This window comes from Schistocerca gregaria, chromosome X (assembly GCF_023897955.1).
Source record: "Schistocerca gregaria isolate iqSchGreg1 chromosome X, iqSchGreg1.2, whole genome shotgun sequence".
In the NCBI taxonomy this organism is placed as follows: domain Eukaryota; kingdom Metazoa; phylum Arthropoda; class Insecta; order Orthoptera; family Acrididae; genus Schistocerca; species Schistocerca gregaria.
The window spans coordinates 558,855,117-558,873,826 of NC_064931.1; the positions used below are offsets into that span (position 1 = coordinate 558,855,117).

The following is an 18,710-nucleotide window of genomic DNA, read 5'->3' on the forward strand; positions in this document are numbered from 1 at the left end:
CGAGGAAGAAATTGTCTTGCGTAAAGTCAGTCAGCAAATCTGCCATCTGTCTACTCACTAAGCGGCCGTATTGGTAATAGAACGAACGGCGACTAAACCGAAATACTGAATTCTGTCTCATCAAATTGCTTTACTGAAGATCTTACTCCAGTTGCTCTTTTCAGTGACAGCTAGAAAGAGAAGTGATCATTTGAAAACATTATAATCGCTTAAGAGGCAAGAAGTACCCGTTCGATTATCTTTACATCATGCGAAGGACTTGCTCCACTTAATCACTGGACGTTTGAGCAACGAAGTGTTCCAAACGATTAGAAAACGGCGAAAGCCATTCCTATTTTCAAGAATTGTCATCTTATAGATAATCAACTATAGACCTACTTGTAGGAAGTCTATTACCTAATAATGACAAATGTTTTTTTGTTCGCGTACTGTGACGGCATCTGAAGGCATTGTATTAAACACAATGGATTGTGCATGCAGCGGGCTTGTGAAACTAAGTTCTCACTTGTTCGGCTGTTGTCAGTAGATAGTGACTCCCACATTTATGCCGTCTTCATTTATTTCATACAGGTATTAGATATAGAAAGCATAATTGATAGTCAACGTTCCGTTCACGTCATTAAGGATGAGAGCGTTTTATATAGTTCAGTCACCTAGGAACCAAGAAATGTGTGAAATTTGTAACTGGATTAATACTTTTTGACAAGTCGAATTCAAAACGCAGTTATTGTGGTGAAATTGTTAGATGTCGAGGAAGCTAAGGGGTTGTTGGACAGTTGCTGCTTATTATACATATAAATGTCCTGATGGATATTGTCGAGTTGTCCGCGCACAATGTTTTTGTATACTGGGTAATAGTAATGCCGAAAGTAATTTGCGAGGATACTTTTAGAATACACACACTTTATGGGCTGGGTGGAGAGAAATTTTATTTTAAGTAAGCAGGTGGAACAAACATGTATCAGTACAACTAATTCGGAAGTATGCGGCTGGTATGTTTGAACGTAAGAGTGCAAAGAAATGTTACGGGCATGAAATGCCAAACAATTGGAAGCATCGCACGGAAATTGCGTGACTGAGGTTCCTCCAAAAAATCCGTTCGATTGATTTATGATTGTTCCGCAGACGGGAGTTGAATAGTTAGGATTAAATGAGAGCAGCAGGTTGCCCGGTTCTTTTGCTAAGCGCTAGAACGTCACGAAATTTATTATTGCAAGACGCAATGTACCTGGCTTCGTGAACCACTGAAAGACACGGTTCGTTCGGGCAGCAGTCAGAGCTTCCATCATCCATCACAGAAATGTCCTTACTGCACATGCTCGGTAGTGAACAATTTTCAAGTAGATTTTCATGGTATAGTTGCTTGTGGTCACCGTTAGCGCCAGTTGTCAGCCCCTAACTTGACGCTGTCACCTCAAAGGTCTATAAAAAGAGCGTCGTTTTTTGTATTACTTTATGCAGTTAAGATTGAGAAATGAGAAGTATAAACGTGTTACCTTTAATCTATCTTGACAGTTCCGAATCGTGTTACTTTTTTAATCTTTTACATTACGAATCATACGTGTGCATTTATATAATAGTCACAAAATACATCCAGAAAGAAATTACAGTAAGTACACTTATCTAGAAGATATTTCTCATTCAGTTCTTCGAATCACATTTTACATTGTTGCTTATCTTATTCCGACATTTGTGGAAGTCATTTACTTACTCTAATATGTAGAAAAATGTAAAAATCGAGCAATATGCCTTTACGATTATCGCTGGAAAGGAAAAGAGTGTTTTATTTATGTGAGCAACTTTTATAATTTCTTGATGAAAAGGGTTATTTTTTTTATAAACCGAAGGTTTCTGTTGTAGGAACATAGTAATCCATTTTGTATGTCATATTGAGCATGGGCATTTAATTTTCCGACAGATTAAATATGTAGGCAGTGCCACGAAGTCTTCTATATGAATGTGTGATTTATGCTGTTCATTGCTCGTTTCTGAAAGAGCAGTGTACGAGCTTGATGGAGATGGCAGCCTCAGCCTGTACTATGCTACCCAAGGAGACATAGTACAATGTCAGCAGTCTGATCTCATGGTTTGTTATGCACAGGATCACCATTCTTGTTCTTAGATATTAAACTGCAGGAAAATGGTTCTACATAGTTTGAAACAAATTAATCTGCTGCCTAATTAAAATTTTCACATTCGTATATAGTGTGTCCTTTATGCAGAGCAGCGACAATGCTGAAATGAACTGTGTGTGTGTGTGTGTGTGTGTGTGTGTGTGTGTGTGTGTGTGTGTAATGTACCAAAGAACGACAGACTGTAAATTTAAGACGTAAATTGTTCAAGGCTGTCATTTTATTTTCAAAAATCCGACACACTGTGTCGGATTTTTGAAAATAAAATGAATTATCCGTTGCAGAATTTAAATATTTTATTGCGACATTAACAAAGGTGTGTTCGACTTTACTACACACTGGATAATTTTAAACAAACATTAATATTTTCAATTTAGCCTTTATAATTTCGCGACTGTCCCATCCTAATTTGATCTCTGCTTATCCACGTTAAAAACCAATAACAATAAGTTTTCTATAACGCGCTTCTTGTGCCTTACATACATTTATGGCCATGTTCGGCTGATTCCTACTTTCATAAACTTTGTAGATTTACGAATATGGCAGATTAACTGTCGAAACCGGTTAAGTGCAATAAAATACTACAATCGTGCAGCTGTCTACTGATTTTATTTTGAAAAAGCAAAAACGTAAACACGACGTTAACAATTTGAATCCTAGAAAGGTAACAAATGTAAACAATTCTGGTGATCGAAAAACTTTCCATTCTGCTAAAGCGCTCACATTTAAAGCTTTTTCCACACTACTTATCAGATTCGTCTGCTTAGATACCTTCAAGTTAACACGTATCTTCGTAGGTGTGGCGTTAGCTGATCTTACACTATATCATAAAACAAACAAGACTTAAAAGGTCTATCCAAGAGTATCGGGATTTCGTAAATAATACATATGTCCAGATTCACCCTATTGTACGCGGTATTAAACTCTTAAGAATGGATTTCGGGATACTAATTTTCTTGTAGTTAAGTAAATTTGTATGGCATGATTGGCTTTGAGCCAATCAGGAGGGATGTTCAGATCCTTGTTTGCAATTTATTTCAAGTGGACGCCATTTCGGCGACATAAGCACCTCAGTAAACCTGCCGGCGAAAGGGGACCTATAGTTTAACTTGGAATTTCCTGGAGTATTCTCATGTTTGGGGTATTTATTACGGCCTCATATGTGATCTGTTAATACCATGCACACGAGGAAATGAAAATGTGCACTTTAAACTGAGCGAACTGTTTAAACTAGCCAATAGTGTGGAATGAAATACTGTCTTAAATAAATTGACTGCCTCAGCGGAAAAAACAGTTGATTAAGAAAAAGCCAAATTTAGAGAATCTACATAAAACTTCAGGAAGGCGCAATACAAGATACATGAAAATAAGATCCGAAACAAGTTAGTAACATTATTTTAGTCTCCCGCGAGTATTTAAATATTTTAATTCAATCTGTAGCTCCCAGTCTAAGAAATTGGTTTGTTTGCACCTAACTTCAGAGTTTTACACGAAGTAGAAACGAGAACCAACAAAACCGTTAAATGTGAATACATGTCATGCAGAGTGCCTCCACTGCACTGACGTAAGCACGTTTGCGAATCTTACAGTTTAGGACCGCCAGAAGAAATTTCTAGCAGCTTCTGTCGTTTACCTACTCGCCGTAAGAACTTAACCCCCACATTCCAAGTTGGCAGAATTCGGCGAAGCCGCTGCACGAACGCGACGTCGTTTTCGCGTGCCCGTGAGCCCGGAAAGTGCTACCCGAACGATCCTGCTTATTACTACTATTACGAGAGCGAACGTGCCAAGTTGTAAAACGGTACGTTACTTCCCATGACTAAAGGCAGCGGAATTCGAATTTATATCCAGATTTACCAGAAGGCTTTCTCGCGCACCTTTTGCGGAAAATTCAACGAGCGAGGGGAGGGGGGATATATATCACACACACAGATTTGAAAAGTTGTAGGTTTTAATAAAAGAAACTTGTATGATCAGTTTTTATTGTAAACATACTCTGTTTTGACGGAAGGCAAGCATATGAACACGCAGACACCAGCGATATTTTGCCAAAATATAAGTCCTTTTGTCATTTCGGCTAGCTCATTCCAACGGCTATCTGGGCTCTCCACAGTGCGTGTTCCCGAGCGCTGTCTGACAAAGGAGCTTTCTCCAGGCCCGGGAAACCCGTGCAGCCCCCGACCACCTGCAGTCTTTGGTTTAGCACCCAGGGACCGGGGTCCACCCCGCTGATAGCTGCACTCAGGCAACGCGACAGGGATCTCTGGAGACAAGGATCTCACAATAGGCACGTCGTCCGGCGTGCGTGAGATTTGTTATTCGTTGAATTCTGAGAAGGGGACCCAGTAACATTCTCGACGCTAGCGTTCATACGAAAACTTCCTCGCAGTGCACACGGCGGTTTCAGCGGAGTAGCAGCGACAGGCCGCAGACAGATTGCCGTTCTCGGAAGACGTGGAGCGCGCGTCTTGTGCCTGACTATTTCAAGGGCGGCTATCCTTTACTCCAGTCGTGCGCTGTAGCGCCCTTTACTGCTACGAGGCGTGACGGCGACAAGACGAAGAAGCTTCGGTGTCCATAAAGCTGCTGATACGCTCGCATGGGCACAAAGATCGTAGCTGTGGAAGAGCACGGGCAGTTACACAGTATGTATCATTTATGTCATTTTCAGCACATTTTAGCGGCTCCGACATCTACCAGATTCTTTAGGTATTGCCAACAATATCGTTAGAAATATTGCACAGGATGTAAATATCGATTGGAAGTCCAGTTAAAAGAAATTCGTACCACTAATCTATAGTATATCTGTACTCAAGCAAGCCACCTTACGGTGTGTGGCGGAGGGATGCTTCTTGCACTACTTTGCCCCCTTCCCTGTTCCATTCATGAATGGCGTGCGGGAAGTATTATTGCCGATAAAGCTCCGTACGAGTTCTAATTTCTCCAATTTTCACGGGGTCGTTTCGCGAAACGTACGTAGGCGGAAGTAGTATACAAATTTATTGTAACGTACGCTTGGAATTTCAATAGTAAACGTTTCCATAATGTACAACGCCATTCGTGATATTTGGGATCCATTCCAAGATGGACTGATGAAAATATATAAATAAAATGGCTTACTATTATATCGCTGTTATATTGATTCAGTCAGTCTGAGTGCGCATTCAGTTGGCTTTAAAAGATTTACCCTCATGAATTTTGGTAGGTAGTGGCAACCACTCAAACTACACGGCCAGCTTTGCTAAAACTCCAGACAGTGTAGCATGTATATGCATAAAAATATCCATTAACATCACTTTAAACTTAATTTTTATGATTCAAATGGCTCCAAGCATTATGGGATTTACATCTGATATCAGTCCCCTAGACTTCGAACTACTTAAACCTAAGGACAGCACACACATCCATGCCCGAGGCAAGATTCTAACCTGCGATCGTAGCAGGCACACGGTTCCGGACTTAATTTTTATTGTAATATATTTATGGAAATAAACTTGATTGAAAATAGTCGAAGTTGCTCACAGCCAGTCTCCCACAAGGGAGAAAGGAAAAAAAACCTATCCGAGTTTCAGGAAAAATACTAAAATGTATTTCACTCTTGCGGCTGCTGAAATGATGGTAGTAATTTCCTGTAACGCTGGTAATTACTTCATTTGTATGGAATGTGAAATAAGTAGGGTGCGCTAGTCAGGTGTACCTAAACATCGACATATGGTGGTACTGTAAGTGCGTGACAGTGGCTAACATTCTGCACCTATTCAGTCTAAGCGGTCCAGCTCAGTGGTTTCTTTAAGCCGTTAAGTGATGAATTCATTAAAAGCTACTGTCCTTTCCTCCCCTCTTCAATATGTCTAGTGAGTAATGACCTTTACATCAACACTGCTTTCCGAAAAGGATTCCTATTATGTGCTGAAAAGCGTGTCTGAAACAAGTCTACAGGGAGCTTTTATCTGTTATTGATCCTATGCGAGGGCGCGTGCGTAAGCTTTTAGTTACCTAATTTATGATATAATTTACTTAAGGAAACAGATAGGCTTGTTGGTAATTTGTACACAAGACACAAACGAGACAGTGCATTAATTACATTGTCAATTAAAACGCATTCTGCAAATTAATCACTTAGACGCGTTTCGTCTTTGTTAACAAAGCATAGCTAGTAGGTTTCCTGTTACATTCTGTTGGTTTACAGATATTTTAGATTTAGAACAGTTCACATATGAACTTTAACGCGGATACTTACACTTCAGAGTGCCATTTCTGGACTCCTGCTTTCCCCTCATGTGGCAATAGATTGAAAGTTGCTCATTTCCCGTTCTTTTGCGTGTCTGTAACGCACTGAAGTAGAAATTCTGGTGTTCCACAACTGCTTTGTATATAGTACGATTTACACCAACTGCCTTCCCTTTAACAGTAAATAGAACTTAGTGCGTGTTTACTGGTGTGTGATTTTGTAATTGGCGCCATCACTCTCAGTATTAATATTTAATCTCTTGGGATGTTTGCCTATTATGTTATTGTATGAGATATTTGTCATGTTCACGTGATCATTAAGAGAAGTTTCTTTTCTGCCTTTCTTTTGTATGCTACCGGTAATTATGTTGAATTTTGAAGAATTGTCATGGAATGGTTATTAGAGGGGTCACACTAAGATTAATTCCCAAAACTTAAGAACGGCCCGCCAATTTCCTCGTTATACGAAACTATGAAGCTTCAGTCGCAGATATTATTTACTAAGTCTAAATGTAGTGCTGAAACAGCTTCCTATTTGCATCTTAGTTCATCCTCCGAAACTAATTATCAAAGTCCAATACTGAGAAAAAGAGAGCGTTACAATAACTAGTGAGAATCTAATATTGGGCACTCGATGGTCTGGGAACTGTCAGGGTTATTTGTCAATTCATTCTATTTGGCTAAGGGAAACGAGTTTAACACTAAGAAATTTACTAGAGTTTACGTAGCCTCCCTCTGCGCTTGCTCTTCATACTGCTACATATACAGACGTGGATACTTAAAAGTTCCTATAGATCAGTTCTTTCAGAGTTATTTCAACAGCAAAAAAAAAAAAAAAAAAAAAAAAAAAAAAAAAAAAAAAAACCAATATTCATTCAAACCGTGTATGAATTAACAATGTTGACAAAGTTTCTGGCCGCGAGTTCAAAACTGTGCTTGCAAATTTTATTCTATTGCGACTAAAATTTAGATGATGCTGCTCCAGACATCATAGCAATACCTCGGTCACAATCTCAGTGGTTCAGAAAACATTTTGAAACAAGGCACCATTAATGTTTTACGTTATTAAATATAATACAGCAACTCAGTAGTCAACTGCACTCTTTACCACATTCCTCGTACATGTAATAAATCGAAATCAAGTGCCTGCGTATCAGAGAATCTTGCATAACCAGTTCCGCAGTTTATTTTTTTCCTTTATTAACATATTTTGTTATTTATTCACCATTCGCGCCTACCAATTTTTTGTGTGTGAAAAATAAGTAGCGCTATTGTTCGAACTTCTTATAGTTAAGGAGGACACGCGGGAACTAGAACCGCTTTGATTAACTAATGCGTCACTAGTTTAATTTCAGTTTTTAACATGTTGGAAATGTTCAGATGTATGTAATGGCGAATAAGGCGAAATGTGTTTAAAGTTTATTGCTGTTTCATGATAACCCACGGACGTAAAACAGTAGTAATGTCTCTAAGAACTATTTTCTGGGATTAAGATCTTATTGAATCGGTGACAACGGTGAGTCCTGTATTAACATGGAATGTAACAGGCATATGATTTGGTGACTATGGCAGGTAATGAAACGACTGGTAGAAATCTAATGTAATTTATAATTAACGCAAAACAATTTTACTATCAACAGGGTTATGTAAAACATTCTAACGCATTTAAGGAAACAAAGAACATTGTCACCATAAATAAAACTTCTCAGAACGTCAGAAGTAACTAGTTTTAGTTGCTAATAGGTTCGCAATCTTCAGAAAGCGAATCAAAAGTGTATCAGCGTTTTACGCATAAATGTTGTGCATACCTGCGAGGCGCGTACGCCAGGAACTTTTCCTTTGTCTTCCGCCATATAACAAGCCAATGCACCACAGCCTATGTTTCTTCCAACCACTAGTACAGGGGAAAACCAGAGGGAGCGCGCTGATCAGTAACGACAGTTGACTCAGTCGAACCGCCCTCGCTGACTAGCTTGTGAGGCAGCCATTCTACCCGAACTGGAACGATACTGACACGCGTCGATTGCATCGCATGCGACTGGCAGCGACAAAGGTACTCTCCACATGTCGAGCAAGACATCAACTTTCCTCTACTCGTAAACAAATACATACATTTCGTTTACATGCGACACATCTTCCGAGAGACGAAACCCGAATTTCGGAAACCGGTTTTCACTTTCCTATTTACATGTTAAGGTCTGAAGCGGATTTGCTAGCCCAGTTAAATATGGCGTCTGGAGTTGTTATTACTCTTCATTTAAATATTACAGGTAGACAGCTTCATGCTCAGTCTAACATTTCTGTTCCTCCTTCACTGCACAGTAATTTCATATTAACAGAATATTCGCAACAGAAGACGTAACTTGATAACCGTTCGCAGCTCGTGGTTTAGTGGCTAGCGTTGCTGTCTCTGGATCACTGGGTCCCGGGTTTGTTTCCCGGCCGGGTTGGGTATTTTCACTGCCCGGGGACTGGGTGTTTGTGTTGTCCTCATCATTTCATCATCATCAGTCGTGACAGTGGCTCGATTGGATTGAAAAAAAAAATGGACTGTGTAAAAATTGGGACTTTGCACGGGCGCTGATGACAGCGGAGTTGAGCGGCCCACAAACCAATCATCATCATCATCAACAACAACAACAACTTCTTGACAAAGCAAGCACGTTTCAAAACCAGTTGCATTTACATGCGATCGATGATCGATTGAGGAATTAGACAACCATCAATGAGAAGTGGATTTCCAGAATCGATTTTGAAGTGTTTACGTGAACACCCAGAAGCGGTATTGGGAAATCAGTTTACGAAATCCGGTTTTGGGAGCCCCGTGTGAACGGGGCGAATTACACGTGCATTTTTTGTCTGCATCATATTTTGCCAGAATTAGATTCAAAATACAGCGGGTTTCATAGGCGGTGCTGACTGGAGGATTTTGAGATATTCCCGTTTTTTGTAAAGCAAATACCAAATTCGGACCCTCTCCGCCCTACTACTATTTCGCCTGGTATATGCCTGAAAGGCACTGTAGAGTGGACCATAATTTAAGGCTAGAGAATCGAAAATATTAACAGTCAGCAAATATAAAAATAGGAGCGCGAACTTTTCGTGTATCCGTGAGCCTTTCTTGGCTACTTAACAGTACGCACTAGTGGTCACCAAGAGTAATATTATGAGTTCGCAGCCATCTCTACGGGCATTGCCGTCGCATGAAGGGTATCTCGCGGGAATTTGTATGACTAAGTTATCTTCCAGAAAACCTTTTCCACAATAAAGGGAAAATAGAACCTGGTACAGCAATCTTTCTTGCGTAGTTGTAAAGAATGAAGTAATATAATGGTGTGATATTGTACATTATCCATTATACACTCCTTTTAAGTGAGGTTTTTTGTAGTGATTGTGGGAGCAGCGGAACTACTTGGGAGACAGGTATCACGTTTTTGACTTTGTTGACACCTTTGCATATTATTTATTATGTCACTAAAATTAATTCAGCGATGTTCAATAGGTTGTGTGCTAAGTATTCTTCCGTGCAACTGGTCTCGCAGATGAGGCAAAATGGTGATCTGTGGAGATATGCTAAAACGATGTTGGTTGGAGCAAGGGTATATGATTGCCAATATCTGATGTATATACAGCCAGTATCATAATTTATGGAGTAAACGCATACGGTTGAAAGTACACGATACCAGAAGCAAAAAGTCTAGTAAACATGGGCTCTAAAATGCATACATTAAGAGCTACTTGTTCATCTTCGCTACTGTGAAACGCATCTCTTCTGCTGAACAAGTGCTCGTAGCTCTTAAGGTATGCATTTCAGAGCCCATATTTACTAGACTTCTTTGCTTCTAATATCTTGCACTTCCAGCTGTGTACATTTACGCCGCTTCTTACGATACATCCAGTATATAAGGTGGGGGCGTCATACACGATTCTCTCAAGATACAATAATTGTATTGAGTGGTAGTGGTGGCCGTGTCTTAGAGGGGTTTGTTACGTGTGACGATACAACTAATGTAACACAGGTCAGACAGAATTGCAAACATCGCGTCGGTGTAATCACGGTCAAATCTGAGCGGATTTCAACCACGGCGTTATGGTGTTACTGGAACTGTATGAAATTTTCTAGAACAGTGTTCGGATACAACGAGTTGAGTGTGTTGTTTATCTTCAACCTGCACTATATCGCTGCCGGTGGAAAACTGTCCATAATAGAATAGCTTACGCTTTAAGACTGCGCCTTGGAGCTTAATGAGAATGACATTATTAACGTTGGAGCGTTCCAAGTGAAGAGGAAGTAGTAATAGGTTTCCGTCTGGCAGGGCGGATTACAGCTGTGTGTTTGGCAGAATGGAAGTATCGGTCACAAGACGAAGACTGGTGATATATTTCGGGGGAAAATGAGCAGGTGGTAGAGTGGAAAAGATTGAGAGATATTTAATGATGGGAATACAGGGTGATAAGTTTTTCTAGTTTATTTTATTTTTACAGAAAGTAGTATCTGCGGAAGATGTTTGATAATTTATGTAGCAAGGCGCAGTGAGAGCACTCCATGTAACGGTATGCACTATCTGAGAAACGTGAGTTGATCCGGATGACTAATCATCCCGCCGACACGTCATTGCACCGGCCCGTCCACTGTGCATTCTCTTTCTTTCTCTCTTGCCCCCCCCCCTCTCTCTCTCTCTCTCTCTCTCTCTCTCTCTCTCTCTCTCTCTCTCTCTCTCTCTCTCTCTCTCTCTCTCTCCCCCCTCTCCCTCCTGGCGTTCTCGACTAATTCCAATGCGCGGTACCTCCTATTTCCACAGTACTATTTGTTCCCAATTTATATGATAAGCCATTGGTAAGATAATTTCCTCAGAGGGCAGCTGTCCTATTGAAGCTTTCATTTTTTAGCGTCTATTTTCTTAAACCGCGTAATATGCCGGATGCTGTGGAAAGGGAAAATGTCTCTACATTGAGGAGAATCCAAACTATCTCTGTTGATCCATTGTGTAATCGGGACAGCGGCCGATCAGATGTTTCCTAAGGAATATTGTCAGACAGCCGTATATTTTGACAAGCTATTTTATTTCGACACCCAGTTTCGGCATATTATTAATGCTATCTATTTTGATTTTGTTATAACTCTGTGATATCAAAATTGTTTCATTGCTAACCGCTATGTGTACATCTTGTGTTTTGTTGTGGTGTTTGTGCGCAGGTAATTGTCTTAAGCTGCAAATTGTATTTTGTAGGTTTTATGGACTTTTATTACTACGCTTCATTTTCTGGGAAGTCAACTGTGGTATACCTTGATATATGCTACATGTATACTCCTTTTTAATATGCAGGGGCCTGAAGATGGCATTAATGAGATGCCGAAACTGGATGTGTAAATAACTTCTCAAAACATATGGCTGTTTGGCGATTTTCCTTGGTAAAAACCCCAAACTATAGTTGGCCGCACGCCGAAAGGGTTATTGGCCTCCTTACTGGAAAGTTTATGAAAACCGGCAGTGCAAGGTGCTCAAAAATTCGCCATTCAAACTCCCGAGGACGAGTAAAGAGCGTTAGTTAGATAATTTCTTAAATACAAACCTAGGTTCAGAGACATTTCCGTGTTTCTGGAGCAAAATTCCCACCTCTGTTGAATAGAAGAGCGATAGTAAATGTGCCTTTTCTTCTAATTACTGCATTTACAACCAATGGAATAATGTCACATTGCCTCGTGTTAACGTACGCTAGAGGTAGTGCGATATTCGTTTCCCCCTGCATACAGATGAAGTAATTACCAGCGGCATCGTAGATTATTATTCCCTTTCAGCCAGGCAAACGCGAGAGAATAAAATGCGTTGTTTTACCAGTTTGTTCCTGAAAATCGGAAAAGGTAATTATTTTCTTTCATGTTTATTTCTTTTTCCCATGTGGGAGCCGGGCTGTGAGGAGCCATATCGGCTCTCTTTCTCAGACTTCATAGAGTTTTTGTTTGCACAAATATAATACAGCAGGCTATAATAAGGGACTGAAATATATAAAATACGTTTATGTATATGATCAAGTTGTTCTCAGCGAGATGCATTTATGCTGCACGATCCAAAGCAATTGAAATCAAGTTACCATTTCCCCTATAAGCAGTAAAATATATCGCTGTTAGCAAGTTGGTCTACGCCCCGTGGTATTGGTTTTGTGCGAAAGTTAAGTAGACATAAAATCTTCAACATGCATCGTGCGCAGTGGATGCAGAGGCTGTAATTTATTTTATTAGAACATTGGGTGAAGCAGCCACAGCCAGTTTTCTCACAGGCTGGTTTTGAATAATGGAATAAAAATTCTTATCTTTCTTTCGACAGATCTGGTATTTGAGCTCTGGTATTTGAGCTCCATCTAATTATTATAAGACAAATGTGAAAACTGTAACTGGCATATATTTCAGGAATGGATGCTTCTAACTGCTGCGTCATCACGCAACATGAACTTATGTGGCTTCATTTGGTTGTAGTCTGACTCAGATAATATGCTGTGAAAATGTCATACCAGTACAGTTTTAATTACAACTTTTTAGCGTAATTCATGAAGAACTTTGTAACATATCTGTATCGCCAGTGTTAAGCGAATACGGTTTGTTCGAGTTATATTTAGTTTCTTTCGTTAAGCGATAGAATTTCGTATTCGTGATAGACATCATATGACGTATTTATGTGATTATTTTTTAATCCCCTGCCGTGTCGATTTGAAAATACAGTTAATATGGACTGATGCTGTCAGGATGGGATAGGGTTGATATTCTTGCTGATGGCGACCCTTAAGTTTATCCAAACACGAGTTAATGTAATAGTTATTGGGGCCGATCGTTTCGGTATGAAAAGAAATTTGATTTAACTATTAAGTGTGTCCCTCTTGAGAAACGAAACTTCCTGACATTCAGAAGGTGCGTACCTGTTTGAGACTGGAAGCCGAGCTACTCTCTGTCGCAAGTAGCGCTTTGTCACTCAAGTACCCGAGCTCGCCTCCCGAATAGGCCCAAAGCTTAAAACTGCCATGGCCTCCCTTTTACTTTTTGAAGCTCTGCAGAGCCTCTCCTGCTAACTGCCGTACTTGTACACTTGGAGAAAGGCTATAGCGGTAAACGGCATAGCCACAGCTTAAGAGCTGGATTCAGAATGAAACCTCTCATACTTTTTGCCAAGAATGTTCGTGAATAGAATCTTTGTGCTGGATTGCAACTATGCGTCGTTCACAAACACAGTACCTGATAGCAAATGGCTTGCAACAGGCAGTTATTTAGATTCGATTCCACGTCCGAAACACGGGTTGGTACACACTATTCCAGTTACTTTTGCAGAGGTATTTAGTGGAATAAGACAAGCAGATTCATTTATTAGTGCTTTAACACACTAATCAGTCTGCAAACGTAAGTGCTGACTACCTTTGTTTCTTATTAAAATTCGTGATTACAATTTTCAGGTAATACACTAATGTAAAATTCTTGCATTGGCTATCTTTCCTTGTCCTTAACCAACTGAGCTGCTGCTCCATTTCAAATGACCTCTCACGGAGATGGTCCGCAAGTAAAGACACGTTCAGTTTTCCAGTATCCTTCCCTGTACTACCGCAAACTGTCTCTATAATGACCTCGTCGTCGACGTGACGTTAATCCCTAACCATTCATCCTCTTAATGACCTCGATGTCAACGGGACTTTGAAGGATAACCTGCCCTCCTTCGTTCGTAGCTCGTTTGCTCCTCCATTCAGATATGTTCAGTAGAGAGAGCTGTTATTATCTTTGAAATAGAACCCTTCACCTCAGTCTTGAGTGAATCTTTCAGTGTAACGTATGGCTGAACGGTGGTGAGGAGCAAGTTTGTTGATAAGATATTTCAAGTAAATCCATTGCGATTTTTTATTCAAATATTTCTAAATTAACGACTTTTTTTTAATAACGTAAATTCTGTTTGTACTATTTTTCTTAAAATTAATCAGCGAGTACTTCACATTTTGTGCTTGTAAACTGAATGCACTTAAATGGATTAGTGTTGATTTACCACCATTTACGTGCAGGGCGAGTTAACGAAACATTACTGTGAAACCTTCAAAAATGCAGATTTAAAATACCCGAGTTGTTTCAGTATTGATACTAAGATTTGCATTACCAGTATTTGCGCTCATTGAAAATATTTATGTTGCAGTTTGTTCGCATACCGTTGGCCTCCTGCCGTATAGAAAACATAGGGAAGACGTCTGTGAGATGTGCTTGCGAAAACGGCTCGCCTAATGGCAGCCCCAATTATCATCTGCGTGCAGTAGTAGGATAATAGGGCAGGTTCAGGCTCAGAGGTAAGGGGATAGGCAACCCTCTCGTCCAGTGATATGATAATGCTGAAGCTGATAAGCTGTAGGCTATTAGTGAGAATTATGACACAGATAAAGATCTTATTTCAAGTTCACTGATATGGACTGCTGGTATGATGGTACAAATAGTCAAGTTCCCCCCCCCCCCCCCCCCCCCCAACACTAACTCCCCTTCCCTCCCCACCCCTCTCGACTAATAAGATTCATGTTCAGGAGCTGTGTGCCACAGGAAGAGGATCAAAGTGCGACTATTTGTTAATAACAAATTAATGTTATTGTACTTTTGTTAAGACAGCATTCGAGGCTTACGGTGTAGGTATTTGTTATTCACAAATTAAATTTAATATTACGCGATTTTCGTCATTTGAGGCACCAACACAGACCACATCCAGCCAGATATATAAGTACTCTTATTTTTCTATATGTTCCACGATTTTACGTACTTTTCAATATATTCCGCAGATTTACGTATTTTTTCACATTTTTTACAGTTTTCGTATTTTTTCACATTTTTTACAGTTTTCGGAATCGGCCCGATAATTTGTAGATGAGATAAACAAGCTTACCCCTTCGTTCAGTAAGGAATTTGTTTTCAACTCCGACCAATCGTAATTTGAAGAGGAAATGCATGTGAAAGGAAACGTGGAAATTAGAGGTACCAAGAGAGTTGTATCAAGATCAACTAACATCAGTGCGTTAAAGCATTCGTATACAATTATGTCGACTGTTGATCTGAATGGTAAATTGGCTGGAAAGTTGTTTATTTTGCTGCGAGAAGTTGGACGTGCTCTGTCCCCTATGACTGTTTCTCATGTACGTGATCTTGCAAAAGCAATAGGGTATATTTACGTCACAGCAAGCAAGAGTGGGAAAATTGGCGTAAGAGAACTACAACTGTGGCATGAGCACAGCTTTTAGTCAATAGCTGGCCAAAATAACTTGCTTTTGCTTGATTCCTGTCTACGTATAAAAATCATACTCCTTTCAGTTACGACCCACTGTCTCCATTATCTACCGTATGCGTGGGCGTCTTACTCGCGCTCCCGTCGACGTCGTTGGCATTTGGTTCTCGACATCTGATAAGGAACCCTGGACTGCTAGGTCGCAATTTGAGTCTTTGTAACAAGCGCGCCTTGTCCTCCCTTGAATATCCGTAGTTTTTATTGTGCACAGCACGGTCATACTGCTGCGAGCGTACTCGAAATCTGTTCACAATTGTTTTTTTACTTTGATGTGGATAATGTTCCATGTACGTAATTATGTTTAGTAACCGCTCATTGGACAACGATTGTCCTTTACTACGGTTCACTGGGAACGGAATTTGTCCCTGTCCGACAAGGATGATGAACTACATGGTTCGACACCAGTTTCAATATCACTTTCACTCGTCAAGCACGTATCGTCATCATAGTACTCCTCATGTACATTATATCTACTCTTAAAGTATGCATATAGAATCATATTGGTTTAACGGAGTGACGAGAACTGGTGGAATATGATGACATGTAACCGAATGCAAAACTTTCTGTCGTGGAGCTTATGGTGAAACTAGCTATCCTTTAAGGCGTAGGTGCAGATAGTGCGACACTATGTTTTATAGGCGCGAAACAAAACATCTAAAGCCTGTTATGTCCAGTGGTTCCAGATGGTATTAACTGCAATGTCACACACTTTTCAAGAGGGATGCTTTCTGGCAAACCTATGCTTAGGTACCAGATAAGCCAAAACACTATACCAACTGCTTAATAGCGTGTTGCTCCACAACTAGAACGCAGTACAGCGATTCTACGTGACTTGGCAGATGTGTACGCGCAGCTCACGAAATTCCCGTAAATTTTGAGACAGTGGTTTATGGCCACGGAGCTGGCGGTGTCCCAGAACATGAACGTGAGTTCACAATTGTGCTCGTCAAAACACTGTAGCGGGATTCTGGCTTTGACATCGTCAAGAAGACATCAAGTATGAAGAGATGCAATTGATCTACAATAATGTTTGTGTAGTCCACAGCTGTCATGGTGCCTTCAATTATCGTCACAATTCACATGGAAGCCCGAATGAATATCTCCCCGTAGTATAATATTACCCCTATCTGCCAGCGTCCAGGCACTGTGCATGTTTCAATCAGCCGGTGGCTTGGATGGTGGTGTATCCAGACACGACCAAAGGTTTGGTCTAGCGTCAGTGGAAACCACGAAATAGGCACTCCAGGCGTTGACTACCGTCCGTGTGGATACTTGTCTTGCTGCAAACAAATCTCTTCCCTGACTCAAGGCATGTGTCGTAGCTGTATTATGCTGCACCCTTTGGGGGAATGTTGTGTCTGTCCTCGTATGGCCATAGACGCATGGGGCTGTTGAGATCCTGCATGGCGGTGAGTGTTGCCCTCCACAACCCATCGATCCCATATTCACATGACAGTCGTGGGACCCCGACCAACGCGAGCAGCAATATCGCGAAACGATAAAAGGGCAGTTTCGGTGGGTCACGATCCTGCCACTGTCGAATTCTGACAGGTGCTCATCTTCTTACTGGAGGCATACAACGATCTTCCCGCAAACAAGCAACATTCATATGCGATTTCAAAGTGAGAATCCCTAAGTTAATCTTCTCTTACAGACGTAATGAAGAAGGTGCTACTCCTGCATACTTCGTGATATTGCGCTGAAATGCTAATCATTTGCATTTGACACGTCTTTCATGTGACATCCATTGTTTGTTTGTTTCCCAGTTACAAACCAAGTGATTTTTAAAGCGGAACTTTGTGTGCTCATTCGTTAGAACTTAATGTGGTATTCCTTTTATCTACATATATGAATAATGACAGTAAAACACAAAGAGTAACCATTGCTCTAGCAGTTAAAGCGCCACCCTGGCGCGCTCTAGCGTGATCTAGGGCGCTGCACTCATGGACTGTGCGGCGGGTCCCGCCGGAGGTTCCAGTCCTCCCTCGGGCATGGATGTGTGTGTTTGTCCTTAGGATAATTTAGGTTACGTAGTATGTAAGCTTAGGGACTGATGATCTTAGCGCCGGCCGGTGTGGCCGAGCGGTACAGCCGGCATGGTAACTCAGCGTGTTCGGTCAGAGGGTTAGCTGCCCTCTGTAACAAAAAAATTGAGTTAATCAAGCAATAACGAACATAAACGGGTGTCTCGCGACGTCCGCACCGAGCAGATAAAACGAACGAAAACGAGCAAAATAAAAAAAGCGGTTCTAGGCGCTTCAGTCTGGAACCGCGCGACCGCTACGGTCACAGGTTCGAATCCTGCCTCGGGCATGAATGTGTGTGATGTCCTTAGGTTAGTTAGGTTTAAGTAGTTCTAAGATCTAAGGGACTCACGACCTCAGAGTTAAGTTCCGTAGTGCTCAGAGCCATTTTTTTTATGACCTTAGCAGTTAAGTCCCATAAGATTTCACACACATTTGAACTTTTTTTTTTTTCTTTTTTTCTTTTTCTTTTTCTTTCTTTCTCCCGCTCTGTACTGTTCTGTCGCTTCAGAAGTACCGGTTATTCCTCGTGTTTTACCGCCCCTGTTAAAAAATATCGCACTAGACTAATTGTGGGGTTCCGCTTTAAAAATAATTTTGTTTGCAATGGGAAACGAACCGACGCTTTCCACCAATATTGGGCGTCGCATGTACGCATGATGAACAAGATTTGTTTGGGCTGACTCCAACTACACATTGCAAAAACGAAATTGCACATATCTGCCGAAATATCAGAGAAAATGCGCCTAACAACTCTTAGGAGGGATACCCGGTATATCCACACCTGAACAAAAGTTTTGCAACACCCCGATATGTGGTGCAGGTGTGTTGCTATTGTGACTGTTCCTGGAGCGAACGGTAAGTCACCACTGACGTTGTTTGTATACATGCACACAGTTACCACGAGCGCTACCTACGGGTAGAACGGCGCACTCCAATGGATTGCAACATTCCACTTGAAACGAAAGCTCTAGTAGCGATGCATTACAGACTTATGTGAAACAGTAAACACCTATCATGCCACGAAGAACAGTCGC

The 18,710-nt window shown here is 40.8% G+C and overlaps 1 protein-coding gene and 1 long non-coding RNA gene across 8 annotated transcripts in view; one reads left to right on the forward strand and one right to left on the reverse strand.

The window, feature by feature from the left end:
* The window catches only part of LOC126299509 (uncharacterized), an 88,652-nt gene extending 80,178 nt beyond the window's left edge, over positions 1–8,474 (reverse strand). Inside the window, exon 1 of the long non-coding RNA XR_007552820.1 lies at positions 8,171–8,474. This is a non-coding gene — a long non-coding RNA (uncharacterized LOC126299509). The remainder of the gene's footprint in view (positions 1–8,170) is intronic.
* Positions 1–18,710, forward strand: part of LOC126299506 (ephrin type-B receptor 1-B) — a 337,486-nt gene that overhangs the window by 75,942 nt on the left and 242,834 nt on the right. The window lies entirely within an intron of this gene.